Source organism: Phaenicophaeus curvirostris, chromosome 8, assembly GCF_032191515.1.
Source record: "Phaenicophaeus curvirostris isolate KB17595 chromosome 8, BPBGC_Pcur_1.0, whole genome shotgun sequence".
In the NCBI taxonomy this organism is placed as follows: Eukaryota; Metazoa; Chordata; class Aves; order Cuculiformes; family Cuculidae; genus Phaenicophaeus; species Phaenicophaeus curvirostris.
The window spans coordinates 40,121,319-40,144,454 of NC_091399.1; the positions used below are offsets into that span (position 1 = coordinate 40,121,319).

Genomic DNA, 23,136 nt, shown 5'->3' on the forward strand with positions numbered 1-23,136 from the left:
ACTGCATTGTATTTGGATATGGACAACAATGTATCCACATTCATTTATGAACCAACACAATTCTCAGCACCAATGAAAGCTGTTCAGCCTTTCTCTCCTCCTCACTTTAGCCACAGATTCAGGTGACTTTAAATTTAATAAAGTTTGCAGGAAGAATTTAAATCCTCGCTACCCAGCTACTTACCATCAAGGAATTAGCTGTTTCTCCCAATATCATCAGCTACAGAGTAGCAAATACAATAACAGCAAGTAACTTCAGAGTTACAGTCCCTCTGAATTATCTGTGACATTTGCAATTCAGATACTAAGTCAGACATAGCAAAACAAAAATGCCTCTGCGTCCTAGTAGTTCTCATTTGACAGATTCTTTGGCCATGAGCTCAACAGTGAATTGTTTTGACAGTAAAAGCTTTTATTCCAAGTAAATTATGTGACAAAAATGGAATAAGACAAATTACGGTTAAAAAATTAACAAAGTCCTAGTTATATCTGTATAGCTAGTTCTAGACATATGTGTATCTGTTAAAAATCATTTTGCACTGCCCACAGCAGCTTCATTGTAACTTCTCAGAGAGCAAGAGATCCAATCCTGCCTGAGGTATTCGCTTCCCTTGTACCACAAGGCCACATCACCAGAGAAAATTTATTATTTCCACATCAGCCAAAAGAGCTACAAAAATTACTTTAAAGTATACACAACTCTGCTTATTACAAAAAGAAAACCAATTGGTAATTGATTGATATAATTAATGTAAATCAGCATTTGCTGTTACTGCTAAACCTGATTAGAAGTAAGTTTTATACCATACATCCAATTAATCATGTAAGCAAAGATGCAGTTAGAACAGCTACAAAATAAATGGGAAAAGGCTTCACAGAAGGAGCACCATCTTTCCTCGTGCACCACTGCCATGAATAATGTCTTCATGAGCCTTAGCTACTTGCTCCAGTGGATATTCTGGGCCCACAATTGGGTTCAGCCAGCCAGCTTCTATGCCATCAAGAAGTGCCGCTGCACATTCATGCATCTCCTCCGGCATGTAATAAAGACAGCATTTACCACCGCAGGGCCTTTACATTCTAGAAATGTATTTACTGTTTATGCAAAAGTTAAACCAAATTTCACAACCCAAAAATATTTTATGATGTTCTGAGATTAGATAAAAATGTAAAGGAATGAACCAACAAGTTATTTACGGTGAAATGATCCCTACAATAGGTTTTAACTGAAAACAGAGAAGTGTTGGAATATGCCAACAAAACATGCTTTAAAATGAAAATGTTCCTGCCTCAGTTGCAAGAAACAGACTGACTCCAATTATACTAGATTCCTTAGTCATCGTGTCTCTGGGATTTATCTCGATGGGACCTCTACAGCCCACAACCTGTTACAAATAAGTTACGATCGAGTTCCATTCGTAACTATTCAACTGCGGTGTTACGTGCACAAAGTAAGTGACAAAACCACTTACCATCACCCTTCCTCCACAGGACAGCAATTGTAAGTCAGCAGCAAGATTGATGTTAGAGAGCATTTCTATTATTATATCAACTCCTTCCATCTTTGTGTATTCCTATACAGGATATAATACCTTATTATCAGTCCAATTAGTGCTTGGGTACTACCGTTTATTTCATATCCTATAAATAACACACATTTTACAGTTTATTGATTACATTTTAAATACAGCCTTTGTACTAAGACTGACAGGTAATAAATTTAATTTTAGAGTATTTTGATCTGATGAATTGTAATATGCTACCATATTGGAAATTGCTGGAATGCAAGAGTTTCTAAATTCCATCGCCAGTGAAGAAAGCTCAGCTCTTCTAGCCTGGGAAAGTTTTATCTTGTGTAGAAATGACAAAGACAGTACGCTATTGCTCCCACATAAATCTACTTAAAAAAAACTTCTGCAAATGACTGCTCATTCTGTTAGTAACAAGAATCACCTAGCCCTGATACATGCTTACCTTAATTTTATCAATGTAATTTGCTTCTCTGTGATTAAATACTTGGTGAGCACCATTTCTCAGGACTATGTTCATGCCCTCCTCAGTTCCTGCTGTACCCAAAACCTTTAAACCACAAGTTCTGGCAATCTGACATGTCGCTATTCCAACCTGAGGGGATGAAGGGGGAGGGAAGAAAAGGAAAAAAAAAAAAAAAACACAAAAAGGAAAAATTAAGTAATTAAGTCTTTTTTCTCTTTCTTTCTTAGCATCGATTTCATATATTTCACCTGCAAATTGGAACTTACCAATTTAAAAAGTTAGCCTGGAAACATTTTTTTAGCCATAAGTTATTTGCACCTTAGAATCAGTCTAATAAAGAAAAGATATTTACAGAGATGTGGTAAAACTTTGTGGGGTTTTTGAAGAGATATCAGCATTTAATATAAATCCACGTAGAATGCAGTCTGTTTGTTAAAGCTGGGCCATAGATACTTGATACAAAGCCAAGGAAATTCTTGCCTTCACAGAATCATCTGCTATTGATACCAGCACTACATACTGCAAAGAAAACCTGCAAGCAGAAATTTTGTTAACATTATGAACCTTGCACAACCAGATAAATTGTTCCTTTAGAAACCAAATTCTCTGGGTCTCGTACCTGCTCTGCACTCCAGAGGACGTTTGGAGGTGTTGGATGCCTCCACAAAAACCTGGTGCTGGAGCCAATGGTCATCCAGGCACAGCAATGCCATCTCTTGGCATTGCTCTGTGTCATGGCAACAGCATGGGAGACCAAGATGGGGGAACACAGACACTGCCTGCCCAGGATTCAGTCCCAGCTGGTCAGCTCCCGGAGGCTACCGATTCAGCAGCTCCCACAGCAGCCACAGTTACAGGATATGTTCCGAAACGCATGCTCCAAGGATGGTGACTCAACCACCTCCCTGGGCAGCCTGTTCCCGTGCCCAATGACCCTTTCCACAAAAAATTTTTTTCTGACGTCCAGTCTGAACCTCCCCTGGTGGAGCTTGAGGCCACAGCCCCTTGTCCCGTCCCCTGTCACTTGGGAGGCCAGCTCCCTCCTCTCCACAACCTCTTTTCAGGTAGTTACAGAGGTCTCCCCTCAGCCTTCTCTTCTCCAAGCTAAACGACCCCAGTTCCCTCAGCTGCTCCTCGTAAGGCTTGTTCTCCAGCCCCTTCATCATCTTTGTCGCCCTTCTCTGGACACGCTCCAGAAAAAAAAAGCATCTAAATCATCTGAAACAGAAACCTAATTTTGTTAATCCACTAATTGATATAAATGTGACCATAAATCATACCACAGACAAAAGCAGATGCAAAGACAGAAAGCAGCATTTCTTATAAGCTGCCTTCTCCAAATACTTACCCCCCCACTGGCTCCATGCACTAGCATGCCCTCTCCTGCTTTGGCATGCCCTCTGAGTGGAAAACAGAAAATATTGGCATGAAGATTGCAGTACGCAGCCGTTACGCATCAGATTGTATAAACCAACGTCAAATCTCATCTTTCACACAGTATGATTTCCAATTCATGTTATGGCTAAACAGGTACAATCAGCTTCTTTGGGAAAACAAGGAGGCAAAATAAACTATATCACTTACAAATTTACGTACTGCACAGTTATGTTGTGCACCTAGCAGCAAGTCATGGTCTGGTACTGAACTTAAAGATTTTCACCTGTTACAGAACATAAAAGTAAACCATGCTGGTTCTAACAATTTGTTCCATCAAACTAAACCAGATGTCCAGACCTAAGCTCTCACCTAGCTGACATGAAGCCTGGCTTTAACTCATTACCCTGCCCTATGGCACAGACAGGGCTGTACATGAAGCCTCTCTGGCACAGAGGCTCAGGAAGAAGAGAAATTAGAAGAAGAAATTAGAAGAAATTAGAACTATTCCTGTTCTTCACTGGCTAAAGTAACAATTAGCACTGAGAGAGAGTTATACATTTTATTACGAGAATCTTATCGGAGAAGCCTTTCCAGGCCTGTTCTCTTGAGAAGAAATGTGTAACAGGAGAACACAGTTGCTAGCTTCTAGGTGACAATGATATGACAATGCCATCAGCATAACAAATTTAACTTAAGAGTTTTAAACATTTCCACTCATTGATCTCCTCTCCTTTTAGAGGACAATGAAAATGCGGGCTTCAATATTTTAAATATTCATAAGCAAAATGGATAAACTTAGATTTGACACTTACTTTTGGAAAAGAGCACGATAAGCAGTGAAGTAGGGTATTGCAACTGCTGCTCCTTGTTTAAAGTCCAGTTTATCCGACAAAGGAAACACTTTATTAGCTGCAGCAACTGCATAATCTGCATATCCTCCAGAGATCGTACCAATGGTAAAAATCCTGTCACCTTTCTAGAAAGGAGGGAAAAAAAATAGAGACATTAATCATCTCGCTTATATTTTCTTTAATATAGTTTAAGAACCAGTTCACAGATGTTTAGCTGATTTCTAACAGCTCTCCTATTAAAACTAACCGATTATATTTGTCACAGAGAGGATTTTTATAATGCTAATACATACAATCCATGCAATACAAACCATATCATTTCATACACCTAAAGTGTCATAATTAGAACCCCGGCTCTAGAGGGTAACACACAAACCTACTGTCTCATTAATATTGACCTTAATGAACCTGAACACTAGAGAATTCCAAACACAGATTCCAAATGCAAAACCTGAAAAGTTTTCACAAACACAAAATAAACATTTCTCAATTATTTTTGCTTAAACGTGGAAAAGAGATATTCTCTTAATAAACCTTACAACACCTCAATATTGCCACTGTTCTGCAGAAGGGCCGGCTCAAGCCAAAATCCCACAGGCGATGTGGACATGCACACCGGGCAGCACGTCACCTATGTATGCCCAGCGCCGTGGCACAACACCAGCTGTGGGGCCAAGACAGCACCCAGCCTGGCCCTTGGCCACTGGCAGAGCAATGCCAGGGCCCACAGAAGGCACAGATACACAGCTCTGAGTCTTCTGCTGCCAGCATGGTGACCTCCATAAACATCCAGCATGTGGATGGGGTGGGTCCGGTCTGCGGACACCGGGTAGTAACTGCTGCAGGGTGGTGCAATGGTTTGCCAAGCAGCTCGAGCATGCAAATGCACGAGCTTGGCTACTCGGCATTTTTGGGATGTCTGTCTGGGGCACACACACGGATTGCATCAGCTCTCACTCTGGACTGTCAGGGTGACCCCACTGTGTGCTGCCACTAGCTGGCAAAGGTGAAAAAAGCCAGCAAAGCAATAGAAACAGGATTAGCAGCAGAGCAACCCCACAAAGATGAACCCATAAACAATCATGAATTAAAACTCAATGTATTTTCTACACCTACCTTGAATGCAGTAACATGTTCTCCAACCCCTTCAATTACACCAGCCACATCTGAGCCTGGAGTGTAGGGTAAAGTTGGTTTTCTAGCATAAGTCCTAGAACGAATATACTGATCAAAAACTACATATTCAAGATGAAAAGTTTTGGTTTGTATTCTTCATTCTGTTCTGAGTACGCCTATTATCATTCAATGCCATTATTTCTGTTCACAGAACTCATATATACCTGATTTTCTTTTGGAACAGGAATTACGACGTCTGACTGGATTTTAAGCACTTCAGGGCCACCAAATTCAAAAACTCTGACAGCTCTCATCAGATTTCTTGTGGCTGCCATAGTTATCAGAATATCTGCAGGGAAAAAAAATATGGTATTGCCATCATAATTTATTTTGCATTTTCAAAATAAAGAATTCAAACAACCACCTGCCAAGCAACAGATTAAACAGAGCTTCACTCTTTATTTAAACTGGGGGAAGGAGAGTTGGTTTGGGCTTTTTTCCCAAAACTTGCAAAACGCAGAACATTTACCCCACCACTTGCAGGGCTTTATGGGTATTAAGAGAACCACATGCAAATAATTTTCCCATAGAAATGTTTCTACAGCAGCTCCTGTGAACAGGAGCTGTCACATCTGTACAGATATACAGCACTTTGGGGGGAAAACTGCTACAACTTACTGCTACACTCTGGCAAAAAAAAAGCCTGCTACACACAGGCCAACAGGGTTGTCTAACCAAGTGACATTCCAGTCACCGCTCCTGCAGGCTGTCAAACCTCCAGGTAAAAAAGGAAAAAAAAGTCTGTTAATCAGCTATCACAAACAAAGGTACCCCTAGAACATTAAAACAAGCCAGGAAAGACTGAAATGCAGACATTTAAGATTCCAGTCCTTAATTCCACAACTGCATCTGTATGTGACAGCCCTGTGCTGCAGCTCACAGCTCACAGGCACTGCTGGACACAAGGAAAGCTTATCAACACCGGGAGGTGCAACTGCTCCAACCACACTCATTCCTGATGGGCTCCAACAAACCACCATGAGCACGGTACTCCCACCACAGGACAGTTATACACAGGTCTGTCAGGAAGCTGATCCACTCAGAGAGAAGCACTTTACTTGTGACCTAGCAAAAAATCACGGAACAGCAGAGGCACATAGGAACCTTATAGGTATCAGGAGATCCCACTGCTGGCCAACTCCAGTTATGGAACTTCAGGGCTGCAGACAGAGGCAGGCTTTTCCCAAAGCTGATTACAGCTTTCACAAGGACCTGACTTCAACATTATTTTTTTTCCTAACTCTAGTCTGTAAGAAGCCTGCGTAGTTTTGGTTGTCTGTTCAAGCCAGAAAGAGCACTGGTCACAGGGATGTACACTACTAAGATTTCCCTTAGGACGTGGCAAAAATCCACTCTGCCAAGCAATTTCTGCAGTACAGGTCACTTTTATATGTTGTGATAACAAACCAAAAAGCAGCTTCTATTCTGCTCAGAAAAAAAATGGACCCATAAGTTTTAATAAACTATTCTGCAGCCCGGTGATGAACCTAGTATGGGGCCACCTTCAGAGGACTGGAAGCAGCCCGGTACTGGCTGGAGTGGCTGCAGGCAGGCAGACATCATCCCAGTGGCTCCAAGCACCTGGGGAACCCCAGACTCATCGGCACAAACCAGTTGCGGAATGGGGCAGGGCCCAGGGCCTGAGAGTGGGGGAAGCAGGGAAAGCAGCAGCAGCACAGCCCGTACAGAGAGCTCTGCCCCTCGGGATCATAACATCATAGAATGGTCTGCTTTGGAACAGACTTTAAATACCATCCAGTTCCAACTCCCCTGCCATGGCGGGGAACTCCTTCCACCAGACCAGGCTGCTCAAGGCCCTGTCCAACGTGGCCTTGAACGCTTCCAGGGATGGGGCATCCACAGCTTCCCTGGGCAACCTGTGCCAGTGCCTCACCATCCTCATTGGGAAGAAATTTCTCCTTATGTCTAGCCTAAATCTGCCTCTCTCCAGTTTATATCCACTGCAGCTAGTCCTGTCACCACAAACTTTTGTGAACAGTCCCACTCCAGCTTTCTTGTAGCTCCTTTCAGGTACCGTAAGGTCGCTAGAAGGTCTTTTCAGAGCCTTCTCCCAGGCTGAACAACAACAACTCTCTCAGGCTGTCCTCATAGCAGAGGTGCTCCAGCCCTCTGATCATCTTTGTAGCCCTCTTCTGGACCCGTTCCAACAGCTCCATAGTCTTCTTATGTTGAGGATTCTAGAACTGGACACAATACTCCAGGTGGGGTCTCACGAGAGAGGAATAGAGGGGCAGAATCACTCGCCCTGCTGGCCACGCTTCTTTTGATGCGGCCCAGGACACGGTTGGCCTTCTGGGCTGTGAGTGCACATTGCTGGCTTATGTCGAGCTTCTCATCAACCAGCACCCCCAGGTCCTTCTCTGCAGGGCTGCTCTCAATCACGTCGTCCTCCATCCTGTATTGAATCTGGGGATAGCCCTGACCCGGTGTAGGACCTTGGCCTTGTTGAACCTGATGAGGTTTCCCCAGGCCTATTTCTCCAGCCTGTCCAGGTCCCTCTGGATTACATTCCGTTCTTCCATGAGGAGCATGGATAAATCCGTTTTAAACTACTCCTATATGAATATATTTTCGTACCTTGAGAAAACACGCTTTTTTAAAAGCAACGTTATTTATGATGAAGGACTGTTTTCTTTACACAAAATCAAAGATCATGTATCTGTAGTGCCACTTTAATTCTTTCTCTCTGTCTCCAGGATATAAACAGGTCTGAGATCCAGAAGAAAATCTGCACCTGGCTCACAGTAACACATGAAATGTGTAACAAAGACGATGTGGTAAGAGGACATTATGGTACAACTTCTGTATTTATGTAATGCAGGATTCCTAATGTCATGATAAAAATGGCACGTAAATGGAAAGAAATGTTCAGGTGTTTTTATGACTGTTACTGAGATGAATCAGCACTCTAATTTAAAAATAAACTGTCCTCTAGTTGCTCTACTTAACAGATTCTCAAGAGCTGTTTTTAGGAGAACGCTTTTAAGCTTAAGACCAAGTTCCCTGCCTAGCTGTAAATGCAGCCAATATGAAATGTGACTGATTTTGTATGGTCAGAAGTCACATAATCCCCACGTCTCAATAGCTTCTCAAGAAGTCAGGAATAGGTGTTGCTTCTGTCACAGAACACTGACTTTCAGAAAATGATTTATGAAAATCTCGGATGAAGTGAGCCTTGGTTTTGCAAAGCCGTGGCTCTGTTCAAAATGAAAGCTGTCCTGTCCAGAAGTGAAATAAGCTCAGTTTCTGTCGAATGCTTGCTGGTCTTTGGGCAGTGATATAAGAGTCATTAGCAGGTGCCACAGGGTGAAATACAAAAAATGTATTCCTCACTGACACCACAGTGACAATTGCTGTATCAAACCACGCATTTCACTGGTTGAAGTTCTGTATCAGGCAGCATTGAGATGATGCTTTCTGGAAAAGCAGCGCTCCAGAGACATAGGAATTACTAACTTAGCTGTTCAGAAAGACCGGCTTCCAACTTAAAATAAGAACATTTACAGAGGAGATTCTACACAAACACATTTAAGTAGTTTTCAATTTTTGAAGGGAAGTGGAGAGTGCTACTTCAGCAGTTTTCTTTTATGCCATCATGTCTTAAAAAAAGCATATGAATCTGATTATTTTATTGAATATTTTCATTTTGCAAGAAAGATGAGAAGGGCTGGACAAGACAGCAAAGGAAAGGGTAACAGCTGACATCTCTCCAGTTAACGCAGCACATTTCTTAGTGCTGTAAATTGAGCAAGTGAAGGCAAACGGGGGGGAATGGTGCTTCTGGTTAAATAATCATAAAATGAAATAAGTCATATAACTGCCTCAGAGCAACTTTTCTGAATGGAAAAATGTAGTATCAGCCCTTAGGGCCGCTCTGCAAAAAAGATAGCATAGAAGAGTAGGGAAATTGTACTGATAAGCCCTGTGGAATATCATACAGCTTTCTCCACGCTTGCAAATCCAGGAAAAACTGCCATTAGTGTCTCAGTCTTCTGGCACAGCTCAGGGGGTCTGAAGGTGATGTCTTGCATTTTACAATTATGAAGTTCCTTCCCTCTTTTTTTTTCTTTCCTTGTCTTGTGTATTTATGCATCTAATTTCAACTTTGACTTTTTTACCTTTGTAGGTGTTATTATTTAAACTAGGATTCAAACGTGATCAAGTCTGTTAGGCCACAAATTTAATCTGCTGAACCTGAGAAGAGTTTCTAAAGTTGAGGAATGTGCTTCAGAAGTAAATGTCTTTTATTTTAAAGAACAGCTTTAAGTAACTGAATAGTTGTGCTCGGGTTTCACATGGTTGCAGCAACACAGCCCTCAGTCTGTGCTGTCTGACTGAATCTATTTGTTTGCATGTAGGAAGACACAAACAGAGAAGCGTACACCTTTAAAGTCTCTCTTGCTATGAATTGCTATCAAACCTCAAGCTTAGCAAACTGAATCATGGAAATCCATGAGATTTCTGTGTATTACAAGCAATGAAAAATTAAAAGCAGCTGAACGTGATTCCTTGGAGTTCATGGGCTGCATTTTAATGCTTGTTTCACACATGGACTAGGTACTTTTTTTCTTTCTTTTTGTTTTTGTTTTTTCTTTCTTTTGTAGCCCATCTCCAGTGTTAATATAAATATTTTGGTGTTTTTTCCAGATGGCAGCACTTGAGAAAGCTACTGGTGATGTTGTGCTCAAGTTTGAACCATTTGTTCTTCACGTGCAGTGTCAAGAGATGCAGGATGCACAGCTTCTGGTAAAATTACATTGACTAACAGTATCACAATATTGTTCTCTTATATTCCGTGCTGCAAAGGTCAAAGTGTTGGCTCCTGAGCAAGCTCTAGCACTTTAGAATAGTCCCAGATGTGCTATATGTTTAATAACCAAGGTATTAAAAGTAAGCTAATGAAGAAAACACAGCTTTAAAGTGAGTAGAGATTTTGCTTTCCATTTTAAAATCAAAATTACTCAACTGCAGTTTGGTTTGCAAGCTGAAGCAGATTGCCTGCTAAAAAGCTTTTCCAGCGAGCTCAGGTTGCTTTCATGGGCTGAAAGTGACGGTGTTTGTAGACAGCATTTTGCTGCCAGCCAGGCCGTTTGGCTCCTGTGTTGCAGCTCATTGAATAGTACCTTTGCCTTCTGCTTTTCTAGCCTGACTCCAGAGAGTAATGCATGATGCGTTTGTTCCTTCATTGATCTAGAAGAGAGCTGATTAGCTGCTTTTATAGCATTGCTGCCCTTCTAGCTGTACAAGAGTAGCATGACTGAGTGCATGGCTACCAGATAATGCAGTGCCGTGCCCAGAGAGATGGTCATGTCCCATCTGCAGTGACGGGTTTAGATTGGACAGTCAGGATTGACTGGAGCTCTCTTAAAACTGCCCACTATTTGTGACACTACATGGGTTTGATCTTAAAAACATTTTAATGTATCTATTTTCCTGTATTAATCTGGGGAGATGGTTTGGAATAAGTTTTTTGCAAAACTGAGACTGAGCTGCATTGCAACCTACTGGGAATTATTCCTTGCTGTGAAAGTGTGTGAGACTTGTTTAAGGTATCTTTTTTTTTCCTCAGCATTCAGTGGCTGTTGATTCTGGGTTCAGGAACTCTGGTATTACAGTTGGCAGAGGAGGAAAAATTATGATGGTCAGGACTTATCTACTGACCTGTAAGGAATATAACAGAATCCCATCATTACTTGTAGCCTCAGTTTTTTTACAAGCCAAGATCTGTGCTGTAACGTGATTGACTGCTTTCACAGGCCATGCTGTAGCACTGCAAATTCTTTCTGCCTCATTTAACAGCAAACTAACCAATTGTGTGGAAGAGTGGTTTTTTTCCTTTAGTAAATTCCCCATAATATTCAAACAACCTTAATAAAATAAAAAACTTTATTCTAGAGAAATCCTTCTCTGTGTGTTTTTAGGCTGTCCGGAGCACTCATTGCTTAGAAGTTCCATTGAGCCACAAGGGGAAATTGATGGTCTCTGAAGAATATATTGAATTGTTGGATTCCACTAGTCCTGTTCATTACATCTAAATCTGAAAGTGAAAAATGCACAGGAGAGATTGTTTAAATAAAAAAAACAAACTAAAACACAAACTAGACAGCTCTTACAAAGTCTAAAATACAATTTCAATTAATTGTTTGAGCTCCAAAGGCTATAAAGTATTTAAGGAAAAACCTGTAAGCGACATGAGTTTGCAGACTTTGTTATTAAGTGTGGTTTGAGTTTCTTTTCTCATGTTAACAGCATTTGTTATTCTAACACAGTGGCCATCTCAGCAGAATTCAGGTGGCAATACATGCTTTAAACCACTAAATGCTTTGCATAGTTTGCAAAACTGAGGATTTTTGAGGGTGGTGGAGAGTTACACACAGTACAATTGTGTCCAGCTGAGGAAGAGAACAGGCAGAAGTGCCAGAGTGCGAGGGACACAGATACTGGTGAGGCACCTATGTATACGTAACCAGAGGAGTTTCTTTTTATATGTCCACTGGGAATCTCTGTAGTGGTTAAAGTTAGCAGTGACTGCTCATAGCAGCAGTCCATCTGATTGCTAATGCTGTCAGTCATTAGACATTTAACCTGATACCGTTTCTAGTTTCTGTAAGGTTAACAGGGTCTTCATGGCACTTGAGTGCCTCCACCACTTGATTGCTAACATCCAGGCATTACAGAGTGGAGTAGCAGGACACGCACAAGGACACGCCCTGGTATTTCTGATTATCCTTCCAGTGTTGGCTAGAACATCTCAATGTCAGTAGCAATTTTCTTCTCTTGGCACATTTTGGTGATATTACAAAAGCATTTGTTTGTTCAGTTTTGCAGATTCTGAGCAAACCTACAAAAGTAATACTGACATAATTTGTTTCTTTCTAGATTCTACAGAAGCTTAGAGTCAGCTTTGCAAACTGCCGCTGGTGCAAATGACTTGCATTCTGAGGGGATGGAGAGGAGTCGCTCTGTGTATGTTCGTAGAAGGAAGAGGAAGACAGTTCACAAAGAGTATGCTCCTCTCCCAAGGATCAGCATGAAGAGCTAGAGCCTGAGGATGATATAGAAAACAGTCTTGATATTTTTGCTGATATCATGATCTAGACTAAAGCAAACTGAATAACAATTGTAATGCTCTTTGTAAGAGACAGAAATACTGCTCTGTTCTAAGCAGTAACACTCCCATGGATGTTTACCAGAAAAAAGGTAATTAAACAGAATTGTGCACAGGTTCAATGCCAGAGAACAAAACCTTAGAAGGTTCTGGGTGTTGTTTTTTTTAAAAGCACTGTCTTTTACTCTGTCTGCTAGTCATCACAGAAATAACTGGTTTGGTACAGCCTTTTGCTATGTCCTCAGTGGTGGCGTTTTGTGTCCATATGCTGAGTTTAGGCCTTCTGATTTTCACCGACCAGAGAAACTCTAAAAGCCTAGTTGTTATCCCTGAAGTTTTTTAATCCCTGTAGGAGCTTTGCCAGCAGTACAGATGCCCGTCTCAGAACAGGACAAAGCTACATGTCAGCCAGCTGAAGGACAGTTGCTGGTGTGGAGATAAGAACAGAAAACTAGAAGTTGGGTCCTGCTCTGTGCCAGCTTCAGCCACTGTGTCCTGGATCCTTTCTGGCCATTGCACTGGGCAGCAATGTTGATGTTGTTTTCCTGCACTTTGCTGTGTTTCAGGCTCCAGCCCCCTGTGTGTTGCCATCTTCTGCTTCCCTTGGCCAGTGGCCGTTAAGTGTTATTTTCCTTTGAGTCTTGTAGCCAGCTCCATACATTGATTTTGCTCCCTTACATCTCATTCCATGTGGCTGGTGCCCAGCCTCCGTTCTAGCTGTCCGGCATAAGGTCATCCGAAGTGTACCCTAACAGGCTTTCTTCCCAGGCTGTGAAGCATCGGCACTCAACAACTGTTAAGCACAAACCAGCGCAATAATGTGCACATTCCTGTATTGCACCCCTGGAAAATTCACTCCTTACTCCAGGTGTATTTTGCAGAACAATGGTGAATTTGTGAACATTTGCAGCAATGGATCCTGAGCCTGCCCTGCTTTTTATGCCCCTAGTAATACACTAACACTGCAAAACAAGGCCCTGACTGAAGGAAAATGGTTTATTTGGTGCGGTAGCTCCAAGTTCACAGAGCAGGGAGTTGTCTGTTGGGAAATGGTTAAGTGAACAAGGACATGTTCCCTTGAAGGAGCTGTGTAAACCATCTCCCTGATGAGCTGGGAGCAGCTGGCTGTACAAGCTATTCTTTTTGATAACATTAAGCCTGACTCTAAGATAAGTCAGCACGTAGCCTAGAACATTGTAACCAAAACAGGACTTTTTGTCCTTGAACATAGAAACTATAGCAGGATGTTAGAAGCAAAATAGCAGGTAGTAGTTAATGAATATTAACATAGGGGGCAATATGAATATGGCCAATGAACATGTATTTGCATGCTGTTACTAACCAATGAAATTATAATACGATGATGTAATCAAGTAGAAGAAAAGTATATAACCTGACTTGTTTTGAATAAAGACAACCTTGCTTTATCAATCATATTGATTTGACTGCTTGAGTCCCTCCCGCCGTGGCAAGTGGCGCCCGAACAGGGACCCGAAGACCTGACTGGACCGGGACCTGATATGGTCACCATCCTGACCGGCAGGAGCTCGGAAAAGCACCGGTAGCAGCGACCAGGGGGCAAAAGATCGACGCTGGCTGGAACAGGAAACTCGATCCGTGCCTGAAGAGACCTTATAGAAGGGGTTCGCCGTCCGACGAGGGCCAATGCAAACGTAAGGCTGCACCATTTATGTGATATAGGGAAAGTTACCGGTAACAATGGAAAAGCAAGTGGCCCTAGGTTTACTTCAATGCTTTTTAGAAAAGCGAAAGGTACAGGATATAAATCTTAAAAAGGAATTACCAGGGCTGACAATCCCTTTGATCCGGGTCCGACAGACACCGACAAGGAGCCCAATCCACCCCCTCACTGTCCCTCAGACCAACAGGCGCGAGCCAGGAGGGAGGCACAGCAGCAGGGAGAAGTTGAAATATTGCAAGCTTTGATCTGTGTGCGGCACGGCAGTCTGCGCTGGGGACTAATTAGTGACGAAGCGATGCGGGGGATGTGGGCCATTCACAGGGGAGGTTTGGGATGCAGGGGGTGTGGGACGGCAGCGGGTGCAGGGGCGGCTGCGGTGCAAAGCGTGGGGGCAGGTTCATTCCTGCACTCCAAAACTGGGAAGAAGGAACCTCTAATGGAATTCGTAGACCTAAAATGATTTGGCAGAACATTTTTCACCCAGCTCTAATCTTGATATTTTAAGCTGCTTTTGACATGGAAACTACTGAACAAACAGCTCTGAATCGCTACATCCATAGCTGTGAGGATTGGCATCGTTGCCACACAGAGGTATTATTGCCTGTGCCTGTCATTTCAGATTTGGCTTTCTATCTTTTAAAATGCATTTTTCCAATTAATTTGTGAGTTACTTTAGTTTTCTGTGTGTTCATAATAGTAGTAATAATTCCAACAATTATTATAAAAATAGCATACGGAACTGGTAGTTACAATCAGCTATAGGAAAAATCTGAGGCATACCTGACATTAAGCTCACTGAAAAGAATGTGTCTATATGACAACCAAAGCAAAAAAGGTGGCTTTGGTTTCAGCTATTTCAGTAAGAACATATGTTCAATTTCTTGTAATTCTTAATATACCTAATTTTTCTTTAATTTTTGAGCAATTAATGTCATAGTTTTATTTTCATCCTTACTACTTATTTTTTTATTTAATTTTGTAAGACTAGCTTTTTACTTTGGAATTCTTCCAGGCCTCAGACTGTGGGTGGGAGGGTCCAAGGAGGAGACATGAATCTCCTTGGTGACCAGTCCTTTGCTGTCTCTAATTCACTCCAAGCTTCAGGAACAGAGGGGGTTTGTTTTATTTTTGTTTTCTCCCTGGCAAGGCTGCACATCAGGACCCCTTGGTGGTCAGCCTGCCCTTTGCTGTGTCTTGTGCTGCAGTTTCAAGCCCAGGAGCAGTGGTGTGAGTTTGGGAGTGGTGCTTCCAGCTGTGAGGATTGTAGCTTGCTGGGGCGCTCGGTGTGGTGTTTGCCTGAGAGGCAGTGCCATTTGGCTGGTGCCCATCGATCCCGCTGGCTGTGCCGCAGTTTGTGGTAGCTGGACTTGCCATGTCTCTTCCTCGTGTGCAGAGAAGTCAGCCACAGCACAGTCCCTCTGCCCCCCAAGAATCAACACTGTGTTACTCCACTGCTTTTCTCCTGGCAGACTCAATGAGATTTTCAGGGGACCATGATGAGGATGTCATCACCACTTAGCCCTAAATGCACCTGGATCCTTTAGCTGTTTTAGGATTCGGGCTTGGCAGAGCCCACATGGTCACTGCTGTGCCTGTGTCCAGGAGTCGCTGCCTGGGGAGCAGACCAACAGTCAGGCTACAGGTATGCCAGTCCTGTGGGTCCTGCAAAGCAGCTGGAGGCATTCCTGGTCCTGGCTTTGCTTCCTCTTCTGCTGCAAGATCTCAAAAGTTCTGCAGTCTTTGTTACCTGGTGCTGGGTTTTCCCTGTCCTAAACTCATGGTGTTGTCCTTCCTGTTCTGTGCATAGTTCCAGATGCTGAGCCATACATGGCACTGCTGCATTTCCAGGAACTCCTGCTCCTCTGATATCTTACACATCCTTTGGTCAAACTATATAATAAATTCATCTTAGAGAAATTATTGTTATCATCAGTTAATTTCTTTAGAGAGAGGGAACAAATAATTTTCTCCCGTGCCTTGTCAGCTGGCTTGGCACTGGCTTTCAACAAGGAGCATTGGGTCCAGGGGCAGTCTGAGCAGGGAAGCACATAGCTCAACAGGAACAGAATTGCACCAAAAGCAAACAAAACAGCATTACAAGTGCAACTTTCTCTGTGTTTCAGTGCTGTTAGTGCTGAGCCAATGTAGGTGCATCTGCAAAAGCTGCTGGAAGTGACGTCTGTGCTAAACCCTGCAAGTGGTGTCCCATCTGTCCTGCTCAGAGCGATATCTGCTTCCCCTCCATGCTCTCAGCTCCTGGGCTGTGGCACTAATGCTGCAGAAAGCTCAGCTCCTTTGGCTTCTCTTGGACTGAGTCTATGAGGATGAAACTTCTCTCAGAAGAGGGCCCCGCTGCCTCCAGGTCTTGACACTGGCAGGTTTCTCCCTGCCTGTGGCTGCTGGGGTCCAATGCCTGGGAGGCAGACACCTGTCCTTGCAGGGATCCACCTCCCCTTCTGGAGCCAGGCACCTCAGGGAGGCCGAGGTTGTGTGAGTCACTATCCCTGGAGGTATTTAAAAGATGGGTGGATGAAGTGCTCAGGGACATGTTTTAGTGGCTGACAGGACTGGTTGGACTCAATGATCCTGGTGGTCTTCTCCAACCTAGTGATTCTGATTCTGTGATTCTGAGTGCTCTGCCTGCAGTGGTGGACACCTCGCCTGGATGTTTTGGTGCACTTACTTCAAACATTAGTGACCTGGCACAACTGACCATGGGCACCAGGATTTTGGAGACCAGCTCTCCCTCTATCCTTTCCCAAGACAAGGAAGACTGACTGAAAATGTCGTATGAGTTGGTGGAACGAGAAGGTGCACATTCAGCATACAAATCTCAGTAGCAGTTGACACAAAGGTGTTGAAGAAGCATTCCTGGATAGATGGGGGCTGAGCCTAGGGCCCCGTGGTGGAGATGAGCCTGAGGCAGCTGGGCAGCAGGTAAGTGTTGTACTCACCTGGTGCTACGCTGGGAGACAGTGCTGAGCTCTGGACTGCTGGCATAGGACTAAAGGACTGGTGTGACTGCAAAACACAGCACATAAACTGCTTATGCTGCTGAAGACAAGGAGGGACCATGAGTTCAGAACCAAACATTTCAGGAGGGGTAAAGTGAAAAGGTATGGTGGGCTAGCCACTCCAGAAAAAAATGCCTTAGAACTTGGTTTCTGTGAAGTTAACTGTGCATTGCTTTACAGTGTGTTAGTCAGCAGTTTACTGTTCAAAAGCAGAAATTGCAGCTAATTTCTGGAGGAGAAACAAATTCTTGTGTAATACTGGCAAGGTGAAAACCCACTGTAGAGTTGTGCCAGTCTGATCCTGGATTGTACGCCTGGAGTTCCCTCCTTGTGAGGTTGCTAGAGTGAGGGCACGTTGATCCCTGGGGAATGATGACATTTGATTCACTTTAAACAAAAAGAAAAGTTAAGAGTTTTTTCAGGTGTTTTGGTTATCACTAAAGCCCTTTGCTTCTGTAGTGAAGAGTTAGCTTCAGGCTAGCACAGCCAAGATAACTGGCACAAAGGCAGAGCCCTGAGCTCTGGGGAGAAGGGGAGGTCTCAACCTCTGCCTCTCTGGTCTCGTTTTTCCTGTGTGGAGTAGTTACACTTTCCAGAGTCACAGCGCTGTGCCGCTGTCAGGGCTGTTGATTTCCTTGACATCATTTCTCCTTAAGGTTAATAGTATTTCACTTTTTTGTTTAAAACTACTAACAGCATTCTCTGTGTGCACTGGGACTTGGATATCTGAATTATAATGTCAACAGCCTCCGCTGTTTTACTTTTGTGGAATGAGCTGTAGTTACCAGAACCCAAATTACTCCCTCTGCTTCTGCTTTTGCTCAGATCTTTCCTGTGCTACCTTTCTTGAAAACTTATCTGCGTGTCCTTTCCTTATTTCCTCTGGGCCCATTCCTGAAGCTACTGTGGATGTAACTGTGTGAACTGGGGATGCTCACACAACTGCTTTGTTTGTTAATTAACATCCAGTGACCTAGGCTGCAGATGGTGAAGGCGAGTGATCATAATCATCAAGCTGTTTTTCTTTCTTTTCAATATGAAGAGTTTGGGGGTAGGAATGGAGGTGCCTTTGCAAAGCAGTGGTAGAACCAGCTGGCATGCTCAGGGCACAGCGAGGTTGTTTGCCTTTTTTAGCTTGGTTTTGGAGACAGGTTTTATATCTCCATATGCCACTTTGATTGAGTTATCTTTATTGTTTGCCTCTTGGTTTTTTTAGTTTCCACCTTGCTCTCTAACGGTGGAAAACACACATGCTAGAAATTTTCCATGACAGGAAGTTCAAACTCGGTACAAAGATTCCTTCTTGGGAAATAGCTGAGGAAGCAGGTTTTACTGTGTGCCCTGAAGATCAACAGACCTGGATCCCCATCAGTCAATGACAGAAGATAATTCCAGAGTCAGGGGGCTGAAAAACTTCATCTTTTTTTCCTAGAATAGTTAAATTCAATGGCAATGGACCATTAGATCGTATGGAAATCCTAGGGTCTCTCAATGCCTGAGCTATATAAGACCCCAGTTAGATGAAAACAGAGAGAAGGATGAGGTAAGATGCTAGGAGAACTATGCTGAAGTAAGTCTGCAATTGACAAACTTGCTTGAAGAAACTGTGCTTTCAAGATTGACTTCAGTGACTGATAAACTTAGGTGACACATTTATAAAGATGTGAATGAATATCTGGCACTTTAGACTGCCTGAAATTTCTACCCTGAATTTTTTATTGGCTGCAGCTCTAAAATAGTGGAAGCCATTTATGTAACTCTCTGAACACCCTTGATAGGAGTGGCTATATATCCTATTCCTAAACAACTCTGCATGAAAAATGGTTTTTACTTGACTCTGCAAAGAGGCTGGAGAACTCCACAATGATACGTTGCATACCCTTGAAAATTAGCAGAAGTGGGAAAAGAAAGGTAGCGCAACAGTAAATCACAGATTCAAGGGGAGCAAGCTAGAATGGTAAATCCCAAATTATTGAATGAGGGTTCATTACTATGTGCTGTGAGTGCTGTGCGATTAAAGAATTGCGCCAGATTGCCTATGGTATGCTGGTATAATCACATTGATTTTATCACAGCTATGCCAGTGTGATGCAAAGGAGAATGTGGTCCTAGAAATGTTTATGGTTAAGTGTTAGCAACTCAGAGGAAGCAATCTAATTTTGTGCCTTCCAACGAGACAGAGCTCCTGGTGAAGTCAGCCGTTCAAAGTGGCGTGTCGCTTCCATGAATGCCTTCTGTGGATGGCAATGCTGGGGAGCAGCAGGGGTAGCGGCTCAGAGTGCCTCCTTCTGTTATGTTTCTGTTGCATCAGGTCCCTGCTCCCAACACTGACAGAGAGTTGTGCCTGACAGTACCACAGGGTTCAGTCCTTCAGCTGCAGATGAGGAGTGAACATCTGAAGTCAGTTAGTCAGGATGGCTCTTCAACAACTGGCAGCATCTGTGCAACATTCATGGCAAGCACACAGTTTTAACAGCTTAGTTCTCAGCCATACCCATGCTTCTCTGTAAGACTGCAAAGCTGCAACAAGCTGTCCAACACTTTTGCAAGCTTTTACATTAAAGTGGATGATAATAAACCCATTTTTTTTTTGAGACCTATGCATGTCAGCATGTTTTTGTAGCGACATGCCTTCATACCTCCCGTTCCACCGGTGATGGAATTTCAGCAACTGGCTTTTAGTGATACCAGAAATTTCTGGTGCCTCTAGGAAGCCCAGTGAACAGCTACAAGAAATGCAATTGTAGACACCTGTGATGAATAACAGCATTGATGTTATATGGTTAGCGAAGGCATAACTGCTCCTCTCTTGTACTAATTTCCCAGCCCTGTGCAGGCAGTGACTGTGAATGCACTCAGGCAGTGTGTCTATTAGCTCACTTCAGTTAGCATCGTAATGATCGACTCGCTAGGATAACCTATAACCATTATAAGGGATTTTCAGCCTTACTCACTGTGTATTCTTTTGCAAGGATGCACACTAGCAAACAGTTACTTTTCCAGATTGATATTGACCAGAGAAGGTGAAGCCAAAGGTGGGAGAATGGATCTCTTAAAGTCTCAAAAGCAAAGATTCATGTTTGATTATGTTTTAACGCCCTATGGACAGTTTGTTGCGATCAGTAACTTCTGTTCATCTGATATCCAAAGCCGCCTTCTTGAATCACTTTTCCTTTGTGATCTAGAGTTTGCCAGTTCTTTTTTTAAACTCAGGTTAACTCCTGCTGGCATTACATGACACTACATATTATGTTAGAAGTTTGTTTAACTCCGTACAGAAATATGTGGTGACAGATAGTTCCTCAAAGAGCTCATTGCTTTCACCGATTCTCCAGCTTGACACTTTGCTGGCTACTCAGAGACCTGTTTTTTGGCAGGGGTCGTGGATGCTACCAGAAGAGTATTTGAAGAGCATTTGAAGGTGAGAGTCAACAGTCTCCTGCTTTGCCAGCTATGTATAGTGCCAAAGTAAAGCTATCATATTAAAAGAAAATACACTCTAGACTTTTTTCATTTATTTATTGAAGCTAAAAGTGACCAGTACATTCAATGGTACAAAATGTGAGCCTAAACTCTGGTCTTGTTTTCTTCTTACAACACTCTGGGGCCCTTCTTCCTAAGGAAATTTCCTGCTGTTGTGTAGATTTCAGCTGTTTGAGCTCTGCCTCCAGATGCTCATGGAATTAAATGTTCAATATTGGCTGTCAATGGCAATGAGTGCTGCTGGTCGGAACCCCCATTCAAAGGGGAAAGCATAATTTCTTCTCTCGGAGCTTGTTAAAAGGCTGCTTGGCTGACCAGAAGCAGCCACATATAACCTCCATGACGGTAACCATAGTGGATTGAGGTTGGTGCTGTGACTGTGTGTGGGAGAATGGGGTGCAGCCCTTACTTCTCCACGGTGACTGCCAAAATGACTCTCCCAATGTGTGAATGCCACCGCTTTCCCTCTTTAAACTGGGTGCCTAAAACCCCACGGGCTGCCTTTTGGCATGACAGGATTTGGTGAATCCACTAAGAGCTCACACACACTTAAAATCCTCAGGCTGGAGACGACGCTGCTGATTGTCTGCTGAGGATAGCCTGGGAGGTCGAGCATCTCCGGGTTGAGAAAGGAGTGCAAGCTGGCTGGGTGCAGGCAGACTTCTGTCCTCAGGGAGGGTTTTGGCAGGTGCCTTTGGTGGAGTGGAAAGACCTGGGCTGGAAAGAGCCTGTGGTGAAGGGCCCTGGCAGTGTCAGGCATGGGGAGGGTAGTGAAGCATGCATGTGTGCTGCCCTGTGTGCTTTTCTTGTTCCTCTTCCCCAGGCTGTTCATCAGTGTGTGCAAGCGTGTATATCACACTGGGACATTCGACTCCCTTCACCTGCCTTTCCTGGGAAACAGTGTTCATGGTGCTGACAGTTGCATGTAGGTAAGTCGTCTTCTGGAATGCTCTGGGTGGTCCCGGTGCCAAGCTTTCTACCCAGCCCTGTGAGTGATGTGTGTTCTGGAGGTGGCACAGAGCAGTCTCTGATACCACTTGTCTGCTCTGGAGCCCTTTGCTACACCACCCTTCTTCAGCAAGGGGAATTTTCCTTGTCTAGTTTGGATTTTACTTTTGAATGAGGTTTCCAGTCTTGGGCCTTGGGTAACCTGCCTACTCCAAGGAATTACCAGTGCTCAGACTGTGGATGTGGTTATCGCCTTCCTGTGTGGGCTCTGCCTCACCGACATGGTAATGACATTGCTGTGACTCGTTACAGGCAAGCTTCTTTAAATTATAACCCCCACTGATAAAACAGAATAATGACCTCCCTATGTCATGCCAGCCAGAGGAGTCCCACTGGGGGCTATTGAGGTCAAGGGCAGTAAATTAGCAAATGCCACGACAAATAAATGAGAGTTAAGGGAAAAAAATCTACGCACATGGCACATTCTTGCTGAGCGTAGCCCACGATGGGGATTGTGAGGCTTTTATGATGCAGTTTGGGTGGGTGATTGAAATCCTGTAGTTTTGGAGAAAGGTGGAACCTTCTCCTCCCCACCCCCCTGCCTCCCTTGATCCCTGAGCTGGATTGATGCACATGGAAGACCTTCTGATGGGCTCCTTGCTAGGCTTCTCCTTTGCGAGCCTGAAACTGTCTAGGAGCTGCGGAGCTCCAGTTCTGCACATAGAGCTGTATTCCTGCTGAGCGGCTCAGCACTGTGCTTCTGCAGCACCTGTCCATGCTGAGTGCCTGCTCTGTACAGTTGGCATGGAGGTCCCACAGGCAGCTGGGGCTGGGCAGGCCACGCAGGCAAGCTGGAAGGGGTCTGATCTGACTGATAGTTGAGAAGCACAGTCCCCAAAATGGTGATCTAGGCAGCCTGTGTGACCGCATGCCGGTGCTGAGGAAGAGGTGGTGTGCCCCGAGCTCTCCTACCTGCGTCTCCTGGGTCATACGTGGCACCACCAATGAATCATAGAATCATAGAATGGTTTGGGTTGGAAGAGACCTTAAAGATCATTCATTTCCGACGCCCATGCCATGGGCAGGGACATCCCCTGGACCAGGCTGCCCAAGAACCCATCCAGCCTGGCCTTGAACACTTCCAAGGAGAGGACATCCACAACTTTCCTGCGCAACATGTTCCAGTGCCTCACCACCCTTGTTGTGAAGAATTTCTTAAGGTCTAGTCTATATATTCCCCCCCTTCCCCTCCCCCCTCCCAATTTAAAGCCATTCCCCTCGTTCTATCACTACATGTCTCTGTAAAAAGTCCCTCCCCAACTTTCTTGTACACCCTCTTTGGTGCAGCATCCCTCTGCATAAAGAGGGACCAGAGTCATTGCAGAGGAGAGAGAATGAAAGAGGGGTCGAGAACTGGCTCTTGGGCATTCAAACAGGGTGTTTGACAGTCCTGGGATCTGT

The 23,136-nt window shown here is 43.8% G+C and overlaps 2 pseudogenes; one reads left to right on the forward strand and one right to left on the reverse strand.

Annotated features, from left to right (window-relative positions):
* Positions 1 to 391: 391 nt before the first annotated feature.
* LOC138723395 (quinone oxidoreductase-like) lies at positions 392 to 5,679 on the reverse strand (annotated as a pseudogene).
* Positions 5,680 to 9,816: 4,137 nt separating this feature from the next.
* On the forward strand, positions 9,817 to 12,673 carry LOC138723396 (tRNA wybutosine-synthesizing protein 3 homolog; annotated as a pseudogene).
* The last annotated feature ends 10,463 nt before the right edge of the window (positions 12,674 to 23,136 follow it).